Source organism: Mytilus galloprovincialis, chromosome 1 (assembly GCF_965363235.1).
Source record: "Mytilus galloprovincialis chromosome 1, xbMytGall1.hap1.1, whole genome shotgun sequence".
NCBI lineage: Eukaryota > Metazoa > Mollusca > Bivalvia > Mytilida > Mytilidae > Mytilus > Mytilus galloprovincialis.
Window position 1 is genome coordinate 1,478,709 of NC_134838.1, and position 19,453 is coordinate 1,498,161.

The 19,453-nt window shown below is 32.7% G+C and overlaps 1 protein-coding gene and 2 long non-coding RNA genes across 4 annotated transcripts in view; 1 reads left to right on the forward strand and 2 right to left on the reverse strand.

Annotated features, from left to right (window-relative positions):
- LOC143062655 (tyrosine-protein phosphatase Lar-like) overlaps positions 1-327 on the reverse strand; it is a 174,863-nt gene extending 174,536 nt beyond the window's left edge. The window contains exon 1 of one of the 2 annotated variants that reach the window (XM_076234356.1): positions 244-327. The gene's annotated coding sequence lies outside the window, so the exon portion shown is untranslated. The remainder of the gene's footprint in view (positions 1-243) is intronic. The other variant, XM_076234435.1, reaches the window with a different exon arrangement.
- A 4,274-nt stretch (positions 328-4,601) lies between these two features.
- On the reverse strand, positions 4,602-8,108 carry LOC143062648 (uncharacterized). Its single transcript, XR_012974803.1, has 3 exons — positions 8,062-8,108; positions 6,363-6,502; positions 4,602-5,263 (listed from the first exon to the last, which is right to left on the reverse strand). It is a non-coding gene; the product is annotated as an uncharacterized LOC143062648 (long non-coding RNA).
- Positions 8,109-16,586: 8,478 nt separating this feature from the next.
- On the forward strand, positions 16,587-19,267 carry LOC143067860 (uncharacterized). The gene is made up of 4 exons (XR_012976055.1): positions 16,587-16,737; positions 17,034-17,151; positions 18,385-18,464; positions 19,149-19,267. It is a non-coding gene; the product is annotated as an uncharacterized LOC143067860 (long non-coding RNA).
- The last annotated feature ends 186 nt before the right edge of the window (positions 19,268-19,453 follow it).

Genomic DNA, 19,453 nt, shown 5'->3' on the forward strand with positions numbered 1-19,453 from the left:
CTCAATTATTATCTCAATAATTTTAGTATACTAGTTAATAGTGTTTTTTTTTTAAATTGTTTTCCTCTTTGACATGTGAGATCATTGTATCAACATAACAGTATTTGTGGTTGTTTCAAATATTGGATACAAACTACAAATTTAAGAAGCCATTTATTTGATTGATCCATATGTATGTTTTGATTTATTTCAATACAATGTTTCCAGTCTCTTTGCAATTCTAATCAATAATTATGTGCTTACTGTGGAATCAATCTGGATCATCTGTACTTAATCTACCTGTGTTTACCTGACATCTAATTGAACACACCTTTCAGGTAGAGTTGTCACAGTAAACAATACCTAGATAAAAAGAAGTAATGCAAATTAAGTTCCTGAAACATGAAATAAAGTCAGAGAAGAAAGAGCCATAATTTCTTTTTCAATTGATTTAAATTCCTGCATGATGTTTTCCTCATTAACCTCTAAGACAAGTTCCAAGGACAATTGTCATTTTGTTGTTTCTAAAATCTTTACATAACAATTGCAAAGAAATTCAGTGCAAAATAACTTAGTTACCAGGTCATCTGCAATAACAACTATTCTTATAGTATGTCAATTCTGAGGTGGATTAAGAAGGGACCAGAGGGAAAATTACTGATTGATCATTAAGGGAATCAATGAATTATGACTAGACTGGGTCTCCTCTTAGGCACTGGCAGTCAGGGGTCTGGACCACCCATCCCCCTTTGAAAATTTCTGGATCTGCCAATGCATTCATGCAGCTATTCACAGGGCTCGACAATAATGCTTGTCCAAATGTCCAGTAATTGATAAAAATGTAAAGTAGTTTTAAATTTTAATTTCCATTAGATATAAATTAGGATTTTTGCATGCACCAATTAAGCAAACTTAGAAATTAATATTGTTAATGAAATGTAAAAATTCACATGTTCGCAAAGTAAATGACAGTCAGATTGCAACAGTGGAAGGTCTCAAGCACTGCTAATTTGAACCTCTGTGATGAAAGTCAGTTTTGATTGGTTGAAATTTCCAGTGCTCCTGGCTGTATGATGAGAGTCTGGGTTGAGAAAGCTATACACCCAGTTTTGAGGTACCAGTAGAGAACTACCCACCTGGCAATCCTAGCATAGATATTCCACAAAATAAAATTCTGTAACAAGAATATTTGATATACTCTATTAATTCACAGAATTTCAGATTCGTCTGCTTTAATGTGTCATAAATGATCATCTTATCTAAAGGATATCAATGTTAGTAAATAATACCCAAAGTTTTTCTAAAACTATGTAAACATTATCTTAATTATCCCAGGAACCACCACTTTGCTGGTATTTAACTCTACAGCGATATTAATGCCCTTAAAATTAGTTATAGTACTTGACAAGATATATAAACCAACTGAAGCGATTATTTTAATCATGAATCACTGTCAATCGTGATTATGTTCAAACTATAAATTAAGATTCTTCCATTATCATATTATCATTCTTAGGTGCCAGACGTTTTCACAGACAATTTCATGAACATGATCCTGATGATATTCTCAAGTAAATGATACAGCATTAGGAGAGAGCTTCTTTTTTTTCTTAATTCTAAATGATTAATTTACAACTTTTAACATTAAACAATTTAATTTTCACTCAACTGATTCATGTAGTTTAAGAGATTGTAATTTATTTTGTACAGTCTAAGAAATAAGCCCAAGAATTTGGCATGTACTAAAAGGTGGAGTGGGGTGGAGTGGAGTATTGGAGTGGAGTGGTGGAGTGTTGGAGTGGTGGAGTGTTGGAGTGGAGTCATGGAGTGAAATTAACTTAACATATCCAAAAGTCAATATCAATTTAAAAATCATTTATAAAACAATATTTAAATTGCAGAACACAATGATTTTATATTATTTCATTTGACATATTTGATAATTTATCAAAGTTGGACAATGTTTGGGGTAGCATTTTATGACAGCTTAGATGGAGGGGGGATAATGTTGTCAATTGTGTAATTTATTTTACTATCCTAAATTATAGTGTATTTCTAATAAGAAGGGGAAGCAAAGGCCCAGTAACCTATGCAGTTAAAATTAATTTTGGACGAGCTCACAAAAAATTTATTAAAATATACATAGCGCTTATGTTAATTTTCAAATGTTGTAGGCTTAGTCCCTAGTTAAAAAATGTATGTCTTTACCTGGCAAAATATGTTAGAATCTAACAGAGGCTAAACAATCATCTTGTGATAAAAAAAAATATATTGATATTTTAGTTATCAATTGACTACTGATATAATAAAATTAAATTGCCAATAAACATTTTCACTTTGATTTTTATCTTACATGTTAATTTAATGACTGTACTATTTACAATAGTGTGTTTCTTCCAATTAAAAATAGATAAGGAAAATGTATCTAGCCCGGCGCGGGACGTTTGCGCTTTTCTATTTGGACACTTGCGCTTCAAAACATAGGACATTTTTTAAAAAAAAAGACATTTGTGCTTTTTACATAGGACATTTGCGCTTTTGAAATATTTGGTTTTTATGACTTCCCCCTCTTTTATTAGGTCTTTGGACCGATAGTTTTGACCTGGCAGAATTAAAGTCATATTTTTCTTTATGGCTAAAAGTTAAAAAAATCATTTTAAGGAGTTCACAAATGATTATTACGTTATATCTATCATTGACTTGAAGAAAATTTTCGGATTTTGAGGATTGTTCGGGATAGTCTTCAAAGAGAATGAGAACATCTACTCATACTGCTGGCGCTCAATTTTTATGTCATCACATTGAGAATGAATATTTTTATTTTTTCTGACTCAAAATATTAGTAGCCCCATTATCCGTTATAATTCTAGCATTACAAAATTTCACAGTACATCTACATGAAAGGTCTTCACTTTTGATGGGTTTGATCAAAACGATAGAAAATATCTATCATGACATATACATTTTTTTTTCTTTAATAGTCTCTATAATTTTAAACTCCATGTCTAAGACTGTGTTAATGTGAACTATCTAAAATGACAAATATAAGTTGATTTTATTTACGTAATGTAATAATAATGTCTCATTAGAATTACAGGAAGACGAATATAGGTAAAAAGCGCAAATGGCAATAACCGACAAAAAATCAACAAAAAAGCATGGAAATGGAGCACGTGTTTAACATGTAAATTCAGATAAAAGTTTATTTTAAGGACATCCATGCGTATTGTGATCACCGGATTTTTACGAGATGGGTCACTGAGGTCACTTTGCATACGAAATATGTCAGGGGAATTAAAATAGAGTAAACTTCTAAATATAAATAAATTAAAGAATTTTCTTCAGAAAAAAGTATATGTACATAAGTTTTATAATGAAAACTATCCATTGAGTTATAAAAACACATATGCATTATTTTTTTTGGATTTGAGGTTTCTTATGACTTTGATACAGGTGAATCAAAACTTAAAGCGCAAATGTCCATAGTGTTTGAAGCGCAAATGGCCCGAGACCACAATTAATTCCTCTATTAGTTCTTTATAATGTTTTGTCTCATTAAAAAAAATTGACCTATTCTTTTTGGCAGATCTTTTGTGTGTGTAATGTACAGTACAAGTCCAAAAATATGTCCAAGTTTCAGAAACATTGCACATGTACAACTTACAAATTTAGCCAATACACATCCATACCCCTATGGACAAGTCAAGAGATGTTCCGAAAACTGTAAATATCACCTTTTTGCACCTGACCTAATCACTCTTTCCATATCAAAATCAGTTAAAATTAAACATCTAAAAATTTATTTCACCTCTCTTCTTTCATTTCCACCTTATAAAAGCTAAGAAATGTTTGAGAAAAGGAAAGAAAAAAATTTAAGAAGAAATACACTTTAATTAAAGGGAACTATATTCGTGAACAACGAAAAGTGGGGTCATTAATTGTGGTCTTGGGCCTATTAGACCCTTTTTCTTCAATATAATGCCCCAAAAAATGGCACGCATTAAGTTTATTCTATATCCAACTAGCATACCAAATATCAAATCAATCCGACAAGTTTTATGGCAGTTCTGATAGTTTTAATAACACTACCCTCAGGTTGATAATTGTAGGTATTTTCTGGCTTGAAATTATAAAAACATGAAACTACTAGGAAAAGTAAAAGTTTAATAACTTTCTTGTTAAACATGATATCTTAAAAAAGTAAAATGTCTATAGTAGCTAAATGGTTATATTTCTAGAATCTGAAAGAAAATTTATAAAAAAATATGTTTTTTCAATTGAAATTAATTTTTTTTTTAATTTTTTTTTAAATTTAGCTAACATACCAACACTAGATATAAAAAAATCCATTTAAAATATTTAAAAAGAAAATTTACATTCAAAACTTATCTTAAAAAATTGCTTATCTTATCTGTAATAAGTAAAATATAACATAAACACTAATTAGTCATAGTTCACAGGTACTTGGCCTATTTACCTGAGGTACCAATATTCAAGTGTAACATCAGGTCAGATTACATGTAAAGACAATTTCAAACTTGTGTAATTTCTTTATTCCTTGAAATATTCCTCTAAAATAAACTTTTTAGTGAAGTTTTCTGTTTTGTTTATCCTTATAGATAAAAAGAATTTAATTTTCTAACAGATTTCTGTAAAAAAAAAACAGTTATTAAAAATTATCCTGAATTTTGAGAAATAAATTATCTAAAACATTAATAAAAAAAATAAATATGCTTCTTTGTTCAATTAATCTCTTAATAAATGATTAAGTAACCTATTTCAATAGATTTGGATAAAACAATCTTTATCTGGACCCCTAATAGTACATTAATTGGCTTAGTTGGATACTGCTAAGAAAACTCTGTTAATTCAAAGTTGCCTCTGAAGGTGGTCTCTTGAAATCCATGTCACAGACTGCATCAAAAGAAAACATGTACATCAAAGCAGATATCATACAGTGCTTGATTATAAATATAAGGATGTCCAAAGTTTATGCTATCAGTCCAAGTTGTGATATTACGGATCCAGTTAAATTTTTAAAATGTTCACTAAAGGTTATACCCCATATAGCAAAGGCAAGAAGAGGTCAAAGAAAGACAACTCTCCAAGAAATCCTGGATGGTTCCCTGTAGGCACAAGTGGTAGAAGCAGAAGCCGGACGCCAATACAGATCCCTGATTCAGCTAGTGCAAGTACTTCCTACGTGCGGCAAACTTTACAATCTCCTGACTGTGAAAAGGCTACTGGTCACATCTGTACTCTTCGACCGCAAGCGAATGCTAACCTGAAAATAGAAGAAAACAACGCATTACATTCTGGTATGAGATTGATAGACAGTGAACTGACAACCAGCTTGATCAACACTACTTATGATAAACATAAAATGGAGTCACCATCCTGTCCTAGGATGAATGTGGACTATCATGAACAGAAAAAGTGGGGAACTTGCTGGCAGTATACCCTGAAATGCAAAACCTGTGGTTTTATTGGAGACAGAATGAAGATGTATAAAGAAATAGCTAATGGCAAACCAGGACCCAACCCAGGACAACCAAATGTAGCCCTTGCATCTGCTTTGCAGGATTGCCCAATTGGTAATACCACGGTGCAGCAACTACTTGCAGGAGTTGACACACCACCACCATGTCGAAGCAGTATGCAACGCACATCTAACAGAGTAGCAGCTGAAATGGTCAATCTCAACAAAACAGACATGGCACAGAAACTTGAACTAGTAAAAGAAGAGAACAGAAAGAGAGGTGTACCAGAAAATGAAATCAACATAACTGTGGATGCTAGATACAACAGCAATACAATTGTTAGTAAAAAGAAGCCGGGTCAGAATGCCACTCAAGCATTCGCACTTGGTATTGAAACAATGACAGACAGAAAGTTTATTGTAGCTGCAGTTGTGCAGAACAAGATGTGCTGGAGAGGGGCTTGGCTTAGAGGGAAAGGCTTTCCAATAGAATGTCCTGGTCATGAAGAATGTACTTCAAATTTATACAGAGCTGCTGCCCTGTCAGAGTATGAGCTGGGAAAAGAGATGGGGAACCAGCTAGGACTACAGAAATTTCTTGTACGGTATGTGACCACAGATGGAGATGGACGTTCAGCTAGAGGTATTGAAGATGCTATTAAAGCTCTGGAACCAATGTGGGAGGTAGAAAGACTAGCAGATCCAGTACATTTGGGGCAGTCTCAATTCAGGGCCTCTAATCGTGCTCAATACAGTGCGGGAATGTTCCATGGTAAAACAAAAGAAGAAAATAGACAACTAAAGACAGTGTTTAGCAAAGATATTAAGTGCAGATGCTCCATGATAATTAATAAACTGATGGAAAAGTACGACAAAAACATTCACGATATGAGTAAAGACTTACCAAAAGTTCTAGATGCAACTCTTCGCTGCTATGATGGTGACTGCACCCTGTGTCAGGAACATTCCATTGTCTGCAAAGGTGATGCTGCACTTAACTGGTGGAGTCGTTCCCATTACTTGTCCACATACCAAATCACTGCCCTGCAAATGGATAAAACAGACAAATTTTTACTACAAGAAATCCTGAAAATGAAACTAACAAAAGAAGCTGTTGAAAGTATGAAACTGTATGATAATACAAATAAAAATGAAGGAGTTCACAGAGCAATGAGTGTAAATTTGCCAAAAAATGTAATTTACTCCAAAAATATGGAAGGACGACTTGCCTCAGGAGTGCATCGAAATAACAATATGCCAGGAACTTCAACCCAACTGAAATGTAAGAATTTAGGAGTAGACCTTTCAACTAGAAGTCAACTTTACCTGAAGAAAATGGACACCAACTTCAAATACAGTCAGGATTATGAACTGAGACCAGCAGTTCAAGAAAGGAGATTACAGCAGAGTGCAGAAAAGTTAGCCGAGCACAAAACATGGAGGGAAATGAATAAAAAGCACGATTATTACTGCAAAGACCAATTAGATCCACAACCTGCCTTACATTTCCAGGACCATGACAGCTACTGTAAACCGAAGCTCAATCCAAGACCTGCTGCTGACTGAGATACCAGCTGATCCACCTAAAGACCAACAGCAAACAGAATCATAAAAGGTCCTTTTAAGGGCCACACAAATATTAAAAAAAGAATCTGAATTTGTTGTACATCAGTCTTGAAATTTCTTTTCTTTTTCTCCCTCATTTCAATTTTTTTGCAAGCCCTTCCCTTGGATAGTTATAAAAATAAATGTACTCAATTAATATTTTACCCAAATTATTATTATCCATTTTCAACTCCACTCTACAGGGAGGGAGGGGTTCTGGGTGGCCCAAGCAGGAACAGGTTGAAACGCATGACTGTCGGCTGTTGTTGAAGCCATGAGGTTCCAACGACAGATGCCCGACAGTAATACATTTAGAATTGTGGCACAGGTGCGAAACATCATAAGATTTATCAATAAAAATATTCTGATGATGCACCATGTAGGCAAGCCTGTGCACATGCATTTGTCTCCACCCTCTGGCATCTGGAAATTTACAATTTATAACCCCATATTTGCCATTAGGTGTACATAAACCTGTCCAAATTTGACACTGCCCATTATAGCCAGGTGCAGAGCTATCATTCAGTTTTTGTCTATATTTTTGTAAAAATGCATCCATTTTGAAGATATTGTTTTAGAAAGACATAAGAGTAGTAATATATTCTAAAAATAAAAAGGGGTCCAACAGAATTGACAGAAAGGGCTGAAACAGGGGTCAAAGGTTTTTCAGTGCATCAAAATGGCCAAAAATACCCCCAAAGTGCCCATTATCCCAGAATCATGATATATATAAGTTAAAAATACAATAATCAACTAGTATTTATCATTTGAAGTGACTTTCTGCCAATAAAGTTGGTCAATTCTTTATTTTCAAGATTTTGGGAATCAGCCTCTTAGGCCCGAGACCACAATTAATTCCTCTATTAGTTCTTTATAATGTTTTGTCTCATTAAAAAAAATTGACCTATTCTTTTTGGCAGATCTTTTGTGTGTGTAATGTACAGTACAAGTCCAAAAATATGTCCAAGTTTCAGAAACATTGCACATGTACAACTTACAAATTTAGCCAATACACATCCATACCCCTATGGACAAGTCAAGAGATGTTCCGAAAACTGTAAATATCACCTTTTTGCACCTGACCTAATCACTCTTTCCATATCAAAATCAGTTAAAATTAAACATCTAAAAATTTATTTCACCTCTCTTCTTTCATTTCCACCTTATAAAAGCTAAGAAATGTTTGAGAAAAGGAAAGAAAAAAATTTAAGAAGAAATACACTTTAATTAAAGGGAACTATATTCGTGAACAACGAAAAGTGGGGTCATTAATTGTGGTCTTGGGCCAAATGTCCTATCGTTTTATAGGTAAAAAAGTGCAAACGTCCTGTGCCCATCTAGCCACCATCGCCTGTCCATAGAACCCATAAAACTGTCATTACTATAACCTCAGAAACTAAATAACTTTATAGATGAGAAATGTTGTTGTTTTTGATTCATTTGATAAAATGAACAGATGTTAAATCAGTAAAAACCACACATTATATGTTCTACATATTATGAAAACAAGACAGATATAAGTATATAATGAAAACATTTTCAACAAATTTTATTGTAAAATGGAGACTTTATCCATTGTGCTAAACATTTAATGTTGAATTCCGAGTGATTCTAGTAAAAGCAAAAATGCTCATCTGATAAACTTTGCTTCATTTCATTATGAATTAAAACATCTTTGAATTCAAACTGAGTATCCTTTTTTCTTGTCAACATTTTAATGAAAATATGTGTTTTGTAGAGAAACAGATTGTATCAAGATTTTAGATCTTGGACTTAAATACATTCTATGATCATATCTTTTTAACACAAGATCATTTGGAACATTTGTATGCTTATCTGAAAATGATCATCCACAGCCGTAACATTTTCTTATTATTCCAGTTATGAAAGTAAGATGGAATGGTTGTTTAGTAAAATCATGTCTTTGAAATTCAGTGTCTTGTCTTTAAAATTATTTACACCAGACTGTTGTTAACTAAGGTAAAATTGCTGAAAGACCCCCTCCTAAATTAAAGAAATCTATTATTTAACATTAATGTTAATTTTTTTTAATATTGTTTGGAGATATAACCTTACAAAATGCCCATGACACATCCAATGTGAATCATATTGGTATAATGAACATGAATGCAGTTGGATGCTGTGGATACATTTATTCTATGATTTTTAAAGCTACACATGTATACAAAAATATCTTATAAATTGATATTGATTTTTGGATATGTTAGGTAAATTTCACTCCATGACTCCACTCCAACGCTCCACCACTCCACTCCACTCCAACGCTCCACCACTCCACTCCACTCCAATACTTCACTCCACTCCACTCCACCTTTTAGTACATGCCCAAGAATTTGCATCAAAATGATGTTGAATTATGAAATTTTCACTTTCTTGTGCATGGATGTATGACTGTGTAGCACTGTTAATAAAAAGTTTTAAGGCAACAAAAATATATTTGCATGTTCATTTCATGCCTCCTGCCAGACAATAGGGTATTTTTGACACGTTTTTGATTTTATTCTTCTAAATATTTTAAAATATAATGATAATAAGGAAATAATCAGGACTTAAATGCTGCTCAACCCAAAAAGTCAATAAAATGTGTTGGTACTTATTTTCTTGACCTTATTATGTCAATAAGTCTTCTGAATTTCACTGGATATTCAGTTGAGTTCTTCAAAATAATTATCTTATAGTAGTTCAAACTACCTTTTACAATAGACTAAACAATCAAGCAAACCAACTTAGAAAGGTATTTTACAAATGTATCTATACAGGATATTTGGTGTACCCTTTACAAGAAAGCAAAGGTGAAATCAATAGGAGTCTAGTTCAAATACCAATTTCAGGATGGGGACCATAGTCTGATCTCTTCTAAAGAGGAGATAACAAATAATAAGGGGAAAAGTTACTCATCACTTGTAAAACAGCAGACAAGCAGATTTGTGTTATCAGAGAATTTTTATTAAAAATTGTGGAAAAGTGAGGGGTTATCAGTAAAATCTAAATAACAAGTATGATTTTTGTACTAGATATCATACTGATATTTATTTTTATGTAGATGTTGTGATAAAATATTGATTTACATTCATAGACTTTGTATATTTCAGTCATAAAATGATTTGAGGGGAATCATGACATCAGCTAAAAATATTTGAATTTTTTTTCATTATTTCTTTATTCAGTTAATCCAAGCATTGATATGATCTGTCAAATGTAACTGCTTTGGAAACGCAGAAGTGTGTCTTTGCGATCAGTTAATCAAATTTCAATTGGTCCAACAATTATCAACTGTTAACACAGAGATATGCCATGCCTTCTTATTTTGATAATTGCAAATGTTGAAATCAAAATAGCAATATGTTAACATATATTAAGTTATGAAATATATTCAAATGAAACTTGACTGAATGGAAATGAGATATATCAATTCTAATACAACTTTTTTTTTTAAATATATTTCTTCAGTAGACAGCTGAAAAGTAAAAATATGCAAAAAGACCATATCTAGTTCTTTTTGTAGGATCATCTAAATTTAATTCAATATATCAGTGCAAATGTACTCTTTCGTTTCATTGCTTTGATTGGTTAATGTCTAACTAAATCAAACCTTTTTAATGGAATATTTAATGAAGAACAATAAAACGAAATAAAGTTTTAATTGATAGCTTTTCACTTTAATGGGTTTTCCTTTCTTAAAACATGCTCTTGAATGAATGTTAAATTTATATTGTACATTCATGACAAATGGCTGTTGAATGACTTGACAAGATAAATTAAGTACAGTCAGAGTAACATTTCGTTTAAATTGAATTGGCACAAAATGTTAAGTTGGATTGACTAGAAACAAAAGAGTTAAAGACAAACATATTATTATGGATGTAAATTTTGTCAAAAGAGTAATGTAAACAAACATTACAGCATCAAACAAGCCCTGTTTGTATCCTTTAAATTCTTAATTATGAAGTACAGTACATGTAAAAAGTAATATAACAAAATCACCGACCTTTAGAAAATAGTGGATTAAATCTGGTTTTATGTACTGTTATGTCTTGGACATACACATTTATGCAGAAAAAAACTACAAAAAATATCTAAAAGAAGAATGTGTCCATATCACACAGATGCCTCACTCGCACTATCATTTTCTATGTTCAGTGGACCTTGAAATTGGGGTCAAACTCTTATTTGACATTAAAATAATAAAGATCATAGCATAGGGAACTTGTGTACTAAGTTTCAAGTTGATTGGACTTTAACCTGACGCTGGACAGACCGACTTACAGACAGAGGATCGGACAGTCGCACATACCGGAAACCATAAATGGGGCATAAAAAATGGCAACAGAACGACATATTAGTAGTAGTTTTAATTTTTTTACATTGCAAGGACCAAGAATTTCTAGAAAATTAATCAATAAACATCAGTGATTCCTACAAGTCTCTAAATCCATAATACAATCAAAATTGTAATTTACATTATTCACTGAGGTTTCATTGTTTATTTAAAATTAGGTTTGTTCATGTAAACAAAATTGTAAGAGCATAAGGGCAATAACTCAAACAAGCATTCGGATAGATTTGCAACTCCTGTCACAATTTTGTAATGCTTTTACTCCATTCCAAACCCAACCTGATCAAAGAAAATACTAGGTACACATAGGTCTACAAATGGTATCTAGAAAAATTGTTTTATTTTTTAAGATTCAATGTAAATGTTTTTTTAATCAATTGTCAAACAACCTGAAGCCTGTCTTCCCCACATCTGTGTCATGTGATTATATATATATATATATATATTCCAAATATGTAAAATTACTAAAATACATGTTTTGTTAGAAAATATGATTTTATATATAAAATTGAATACTGCCATTAGTTACTTGTGATCCTTTATCGAGAATTACGTCAAAGCCAAACTAAAGTGATGAAAGGGAAATAATTCAAATGGGAAATTGTTTTTAAACTCGCTTTAAAGACAGAATCAGCAGTTTATTTAAGATTATTGACATGTACTTTATAAGAAGGGTTTTTTTTTTTATATATTAGTCATTTTTTCATCAAATTGTTAATTGGGGATCAGAATACTTTTTCATAAAAACATAATCACCACCCCGTTTTTACATTTAAAAGTAACAATTTAACATGTATCAAGTTAAAAAAAAAAAAAGGGTGCAAGTTCCATACCAGGATAGCCGCCTCCCAAAACATCAATAATCAGGCGCGGATCCAGAGGGGGGGTTCCGGGGGTTGGAACCCCCCTTTTTTTTGGACGATCAATGCATTTGAATGGGGACATATAGTTGGAACCCCCCCTTTGTCCTGGGTTAGGAACCCCCCCTTTTTAAAATGGCTGGATCCGCCTCTGATAATGACAATGATATAATTGTAACAACATTAGTTGCATTAGACATGCAACCTTATTTTTGTTTGTGTGTTTTTTTAAATTGTTTATGAACATTAATATTAAAGGTCTTAACTGTCGATATTTATAGTCTTTTTTTTTTTCGCTGTGAATACCAGGTCCACTTTCACTCTATTATAATTATAATCAATTTAACTATTGTCAGTTTATTGTCTTAATTTTGTATGCCATAACCATTTAATGTAAATGTGTTGGTGCTAATAAATATTGTCTATTGTCTATTGTAAGACAAAGACTCAAAAAACCAAAGGACATTTACATCAACAATTATAAATAATACATAAGAAACAACACAAACTCCACTAAAAAACGGGTGTGAAATCAGGTGCTCCAGGAGGGTAAGCATTTCCTGCGCCATATACGGCACCAGTCGTGTTATTTCTTTGCTCATTTTGGTAATTGTGGAAGGTTTTTATGACTGAGGAAGAATATCAGATATGATTTCTGACTGTCACACACTTTTGTCATAATGGCCAATCAGCTCATAATGGCGACCGTAAAATTTCTCGAGTGATGACCTTAATTTGATTGATTCATCTAGGCCTGTCTTAGCAACTTTTGAGGAAGCAGTATTCCTTGTTCAACAAAATCAACGTACTTTGAGCTAGCTCTAGTGTAACGTATCAATTGAGACACATATACTCCATATGCTGGTGCCGTTGGGATGTTGCTACACAGAAAGGGAAAGTTGACTTTCAGAAAATTAAAATCATCGCATTTAATACATCGTCACAAGAGAGATTACTCTGTCATCACGACAAAGATTGAAGATTGAAGATAATACATAGGAAGGCGTCAAATAAAAAACAACCTTCCCAGACCTCATAATTATTTGGACTAGTTACAATGTAGACTGTTTACAGAATATATTTCATCATCTGAAGTCAAAGTCAAACATTTTTGCAAAGAGAAGGATAAATAACCCAAAAATAAAAGGGGGGATACAGATTACAATTAAGTATGGTATCGATACCTAATTCAATATATCACTTTGTTGATGGGAAAATATTTTCTAAACATTCTTTTTAAGCGATTTACATACACTTTTAAGCTAATCAGAGTAGTAGAAGTTTTTTTTATCTTTTGTGCCATGATACTTGATTTCCCGCCAAAATTTCTTTTTCTAAATTAGGAATAAAAGCGTCATTGGTAAAATTCCGGGTGAGATGAAACGATGCAAGATCTTGTAAGTGTTCACTCAAATTACGACACAGCACGTGGACAAGAGATGGGATCAAATAGAAAAACAGAAAAATGTCATTCCTATTCAAATAATTATCCTACTATTTCATACTACCTTTCAATTTTTTTCTTTTGTCTTTGTCCGTTGTGCCACGGTCAGGGACTTTCTATACTATTAATGTCCCTGGTTGTGTTGATCATCTACGTGTCCGACGGACATAAAGGCAGCCATCAGAAATAACTAACGCGGTGATCACTTACTCCACATACCCACTTACCCCAATCTCCCCTATATTTTAAAATTCTTTATGATTCAACCTTGCGGGATTTCAATACCTATCATGAGGCCCCTCATGGGGGGTCCTAGTAATCACATAATCACCATTTGTTTGCCAATATAATCACATAATCATTAAATATGAGGGCCCTCTATCATATACCTTAATTGGAAATAAAATATATCTTACTCTAATCTTATCTTATCTTGGCTAACTGAAATGATCTGAAATACGTCCTTCAACTTCATTTTCATATGACTTTTTTGTTGTTCTCGTGTGTTCAAAACTAAATCAAGTAAATGACCAAAGTATACTTATAAACGTATATTTGTTCCGGCCGCCTAACCGAGAAGTTTCTAGTAACTAGACAATGCTTCATACCGTGCTGACGTCATCATATTTCTGGTCTGTTCCTGTTGGAACAAATATTTTATTATCATAATCTTTATTCCATTTGGAACTTTGGTTATGAAGAAACTTCTTTTTCTTGACAATCACCATTTAATGACTTTATATAGGAACTTTCTATGCTTTATAGTGTGTCTTTCTATGGTGTGATGTTACACTATTAGTCAGATTAGGATTAAGGTTGGCGCCTGTTTTAAACGTTTAAACACGCTGCAATTTTTTGCATCAGTCCTAAGTCAGGTCGTGAGGAACCTGTTGTCGTTTGTTGATGTAGTTCTTAAGAAGTCTGAGTCCGATGTCAGAATAGGTAGCAAAAGGAACTAAGCAAAATGACATTCACCGAACTTATACATGAATTATCAAATGACTAATCATAGCTAATCAAACCTCAATTAAACTGATTGAAAGATTATGTCTTCATCATACACAAATCAAGAACAATCCCTCCCTATAGGGGTTTAGTATCATACCATTATAAAATATGTGAGAATTACATAATGTCATTGCTCGTATCGTGCAAACAACTGGTTTTTTTTTAGGAATAAATGTGTTTATTTCCGATGCAAAGAACTTATGATTGAATCAATATTAAAACCAAAATATGCCATATTTAATGACCGGAAAACAGTATCATAACTATATGTCTTCATAATAAGTCTGTTTTAAAAAGGTTAAAAAATCAAAAATAAATTATTTCGTCGAAATCGTTTTCTTGATGCATTTTTTTTTTTCTTTTTCATATGACTTTTTTTGTTGTTCTCGTTTGTTCAAAACATAATGATATACTTACTCTTGTAAACGTTAATTTGTTCCGGCCGTATAACAGATGTTTGACTGAAAACTGCTATTAGACAATGCCATACTGGCATCCTCATATAGCTGTTTCTGTTGGAACAAATATTCTATAATCTTTATTCCATTTAGAACTTATGTTATGGATGAACTTCCGACTGAGTGATAAACTTCCTTTAATATATATATATAGAGTATGGCGGCCTTTATATGACCTGACAGGGCCGTGGGACCGATACTAACAGATATATACAACTAAAAAGTAAAATCACAAAAATACTGAACTCCAAGGGAAATTCAAAAAGGAAAGTCAACAATCAAATGGCAAAATCAAAAGTTCAAACACATCAAACAGATGGATAACAACCACAGGCACTTGTCTCAGAAAAAAATTCCCATATACTTTAATATAACACAAGGTACTTAACTTGCATTTTAGAAAAATGTCAGGTGGTGACGAAGTTTCATTATATGCCGCTTTATAGGCTGTCAACCCTACTAAAACTTGTTATATCGTAAATCTAAATTAATTTATCTTTACAATGGTTTTAATGGAATTTCGTCACCGCATGACATTTTTCAAAATCGCGAGTTAAGTACCTTGTGTTATATAAAGGTATATAGGGGAAACAATTCTGAGACGAGTGCCTGTGATAACAACTGTCATATTCTTGACTTGGTACAGGCATTTTCTTATGTAGAAAATGGTGGATTGAACCTGGTTTTATATCTAACTAAACCTCTCACTTATATGACAGTCGCATCAAATTCCATTATATTTTCAACGATGCGTGAACAAAACAAACAGACACAATATGTAAAAATGTCAAAAATAGGGGTACAGCAGTCAACATTGTGTTATCATCTTAATCACTATTTTGACTTTAAAAACAACAAATGTCTTCGTTACATTTGTTGTTTTTAAAGTCATGTTCATCCTCATTTTGCTTATATTATACGATTTTATTTATCTATGTAAAATCCACCCATAAAGGATGGAAGGTTTTAAGTACTGGTGTAAAATTGCGCGTTTGAAATTCGCACAGACATAAAATTATTTTGTCGTTCAAAGTATGACGGGATACATAAATACTGTCACGTAAAATAGATATAACAAAAAACCGACTTAACAGTAAAAGTAATAATAATAAATAAAATAATAGTGTGGTTCAAAGTATGACAAGATACATAAGTACAAAGTCACATCATAGAAATAATTTTGTCGTTCAAAGCATGATGAGATACATAAGCACAGAGTCACGTCAAATGGATATCTAATAAAAAAAAAACAGACTTAACAGTAAAAGTAATATTAATAAAGACAAATAAAAGAATAATATAATTGATAGGCGCTACTGCTAAACCAAGGACCAATTACAATGGGACGCATTGAAACAGAAATTCATCACGTCATAATGAAATGCATGATGGACGAACGTTGTCGTTGGTGAACACGTTGCTCGGTGACTGGTTTATGTCTGGTCAAACGGCGGCAGTTGCAAGATGCGGCTTTTCTTTTTATTTCAGTATCTACTTTTTCTTTCGTGTTTTGTTTTCTTTACTAGGGAAGCGGCCGATTATTTGTGGTAAGTCATACAGACTACATATTTTTACATAGCCTGGATTTCTTTATACAATGCTGTCATTATTGCACATTTATCTTTTTTTAAATTGATTTAGCTCTCTCTCTCTCTCTCTCTCTCTCTCTCTCTCTCTCTCTCTCTCTCTCTCTCTCTCTCTGTTTTTTTAGTTATATATTTAAGCGAAAGAGACTTGAAAAAAACCAATAAAAGCAACAACAAAAAAAACATTTAGAATAAACTGTTGGTTTAACCATTGACTGCATAATCACAAATCGCAAAATAATTGTTCTATTTTTTAGTCAATCTGCACTAGAGGATGTGAGTTATTTTACACTGTTACTGAGGAAGATACTAACTTTATTCAATAGTTCATACTACACAGTCCCGTATCCGTGTTTACTACACGAAGCTCTAGAAGTAAGTTACAAATAGAGAAGTTATTATTTCATACGGTTACAGAAGTTATTGTTTCATAAAGATACAGAAGTTATTATTTCATAAAGATACAAAGATGTCAATGTTCATGGACTCATGTTCATATAAACTCATCAAATATTAACTCAAAGTATATGATCGTATGATGTTGTCTTTTCGTAAATCGAGATAGACTTAATTAACCTACTGTCAATAAGTTGTATAAACTAAAATGGAAAATGGAAATGGGGAATATGTCAAGTAGACAACAACTCGACTAAAGAGCAGACAACAGCCGAAGGCCACCAATTGGTCTTCAAAGCAGCGAGAAAGTCCCGCACCCGGAGGTAGTCCTCAGCTGGCCCCCAAATAAAATTGTGAACTTGTACAGTGAAAACATGTTGTATACAATGGTCTGATCAGTATATTGCTTAAACTTTAGTGGACCAAACTATTTTATGACCTGGACAGACAGTCAAAATTTTTAACTTCTTCTTGATGTTAAAACAGAACAATCTGGGAAATTGAACGAACCTTGTAAATAACTATCTTAAAAGATTTTTTTCATTCAAACAGCTGTTCCAAAACAGTTATACAAGTTGATAACTTTTTTGTTCATTTGACCTTCTTTCTGAAGAAACTTAATTGTTAAGCACCCAGTCTTCTTGTCCTAATCATTGCTAAGGTTATCTGGCATCTTTACCGCATGTTCGACTTCCTCTTGGTGTTTCACTTGAAGCCTTAGTGAAATATGAATAGGTACAACTGTACTAACATCTTATGGTTTGTTCTTATGTTTTTCTGTTACACCACTGTCCCCAGTTAGGAGGAGGGTTGGTTACCGCTAACATGCTTAACGCCGCCACATTCTGTATGTGTGTGCCTGTCTCTAGTCAGGAGCCTGTAATTCATTGGTTGACGTTTTTTGCTTGAATGCATGTTTGTTTTTCGTTAATTTTTTGTTCATTAATTCGGCCATTAGTTTTCTATTATCAATTGTTTTCTATTTGTGATTTCGGGGTCTTTTATAGCGGACTATATGCGGTATGGGCTTCGCTCATTACGTACAGTGACCTATAGTTGTTAATTTCTGTGACATTTGGGCGACTCTTGGTCTCTTGTTAAGAGTTGTCTCATTGGCAATCATACCACATCTTCTATTTTCATACATACTCCAAGTTTTATAGTTCATCATTCTTATTTGTTAGAAGTTCATCCATATTATTGTTATTGCAGTTCCCCTTGATGATATTGATCAGAATAGTGTTTGCCTACACCTGTACCCTTGTGGTTACTCTGGGAGTTATCTTTCTTGAGTAAGTATTTACGCTTAATACACAATTCAAATAAGCAACTCATTAAACCTAAATAGCCTTTTCTTTTGGTTTGGAGGTCAACGTTCAGACGTTGGTCTTTAAACTTTTTATTATTTTGAATTTAAAATGTATATTTATATCATTACGTTTCTTTGTATGCTGCATGTATTTTTATAATAATTTCTCAGTTAAAAACAAATGTTTTACACATTTTTTTTTATTATACTAAGTATATACATGTAAAAGTCTGTTGTATTGTCCAGTATTTGGTAGTCGTTTTTATGTACTAGAAGGGTTGCACATATTTTTCTAGGTTATTGTCCAGTATTTTGGTAATCGTTTTTATGTACTAGAAGGGTTGCACATATTTTTCTTGGGTATTGTCCAGTATTTTGGTAATCGGGTTTATGTACTAAAGGGTTGCACATATTTTTCTGGGTATTGTCCAGTATTTTGGTAGTCTTGCACATATTTTTCTGGGTACTGTGGGTACTGTCCAGGATTTTAATAGTCCGTGTTATGTTCTAAAAGGGCTGTACATATTTTTCTGGGTATTGTCCAGTATTTTGGTAGTCCGTGTTATGTACTAAAAGGGTTGAAAATATTTTTTCTGGGTATTGTCCAGTATTTTGGTAGTCCGTTTTATGTACTAAAAGTTTTTTTTTACATATTTTATCTTTTCAGATGGATTGTAGTCAGAGCCAGCCACGAATGCACGTGCTTGCCGTGAACTTTGTAATCGTGTACCATGTCAGTGAATGTAACTTTTGTTTTTAATAAAAATAATTTATCATAACTTAAAATGTTATTATCACTTCTGGTCCTACATCCTGTTGATACATATATTATAGCATAACACCAGATAAGATATAAAAAGAAGATGTGGTATGATTGACAATGAGACAACTCTCCACAAGAGACCAAATGACACAGAAATTACCAACTAATGGTCATCGTACGGCCTTCAACAATATGGAGTTGGCTTAGGC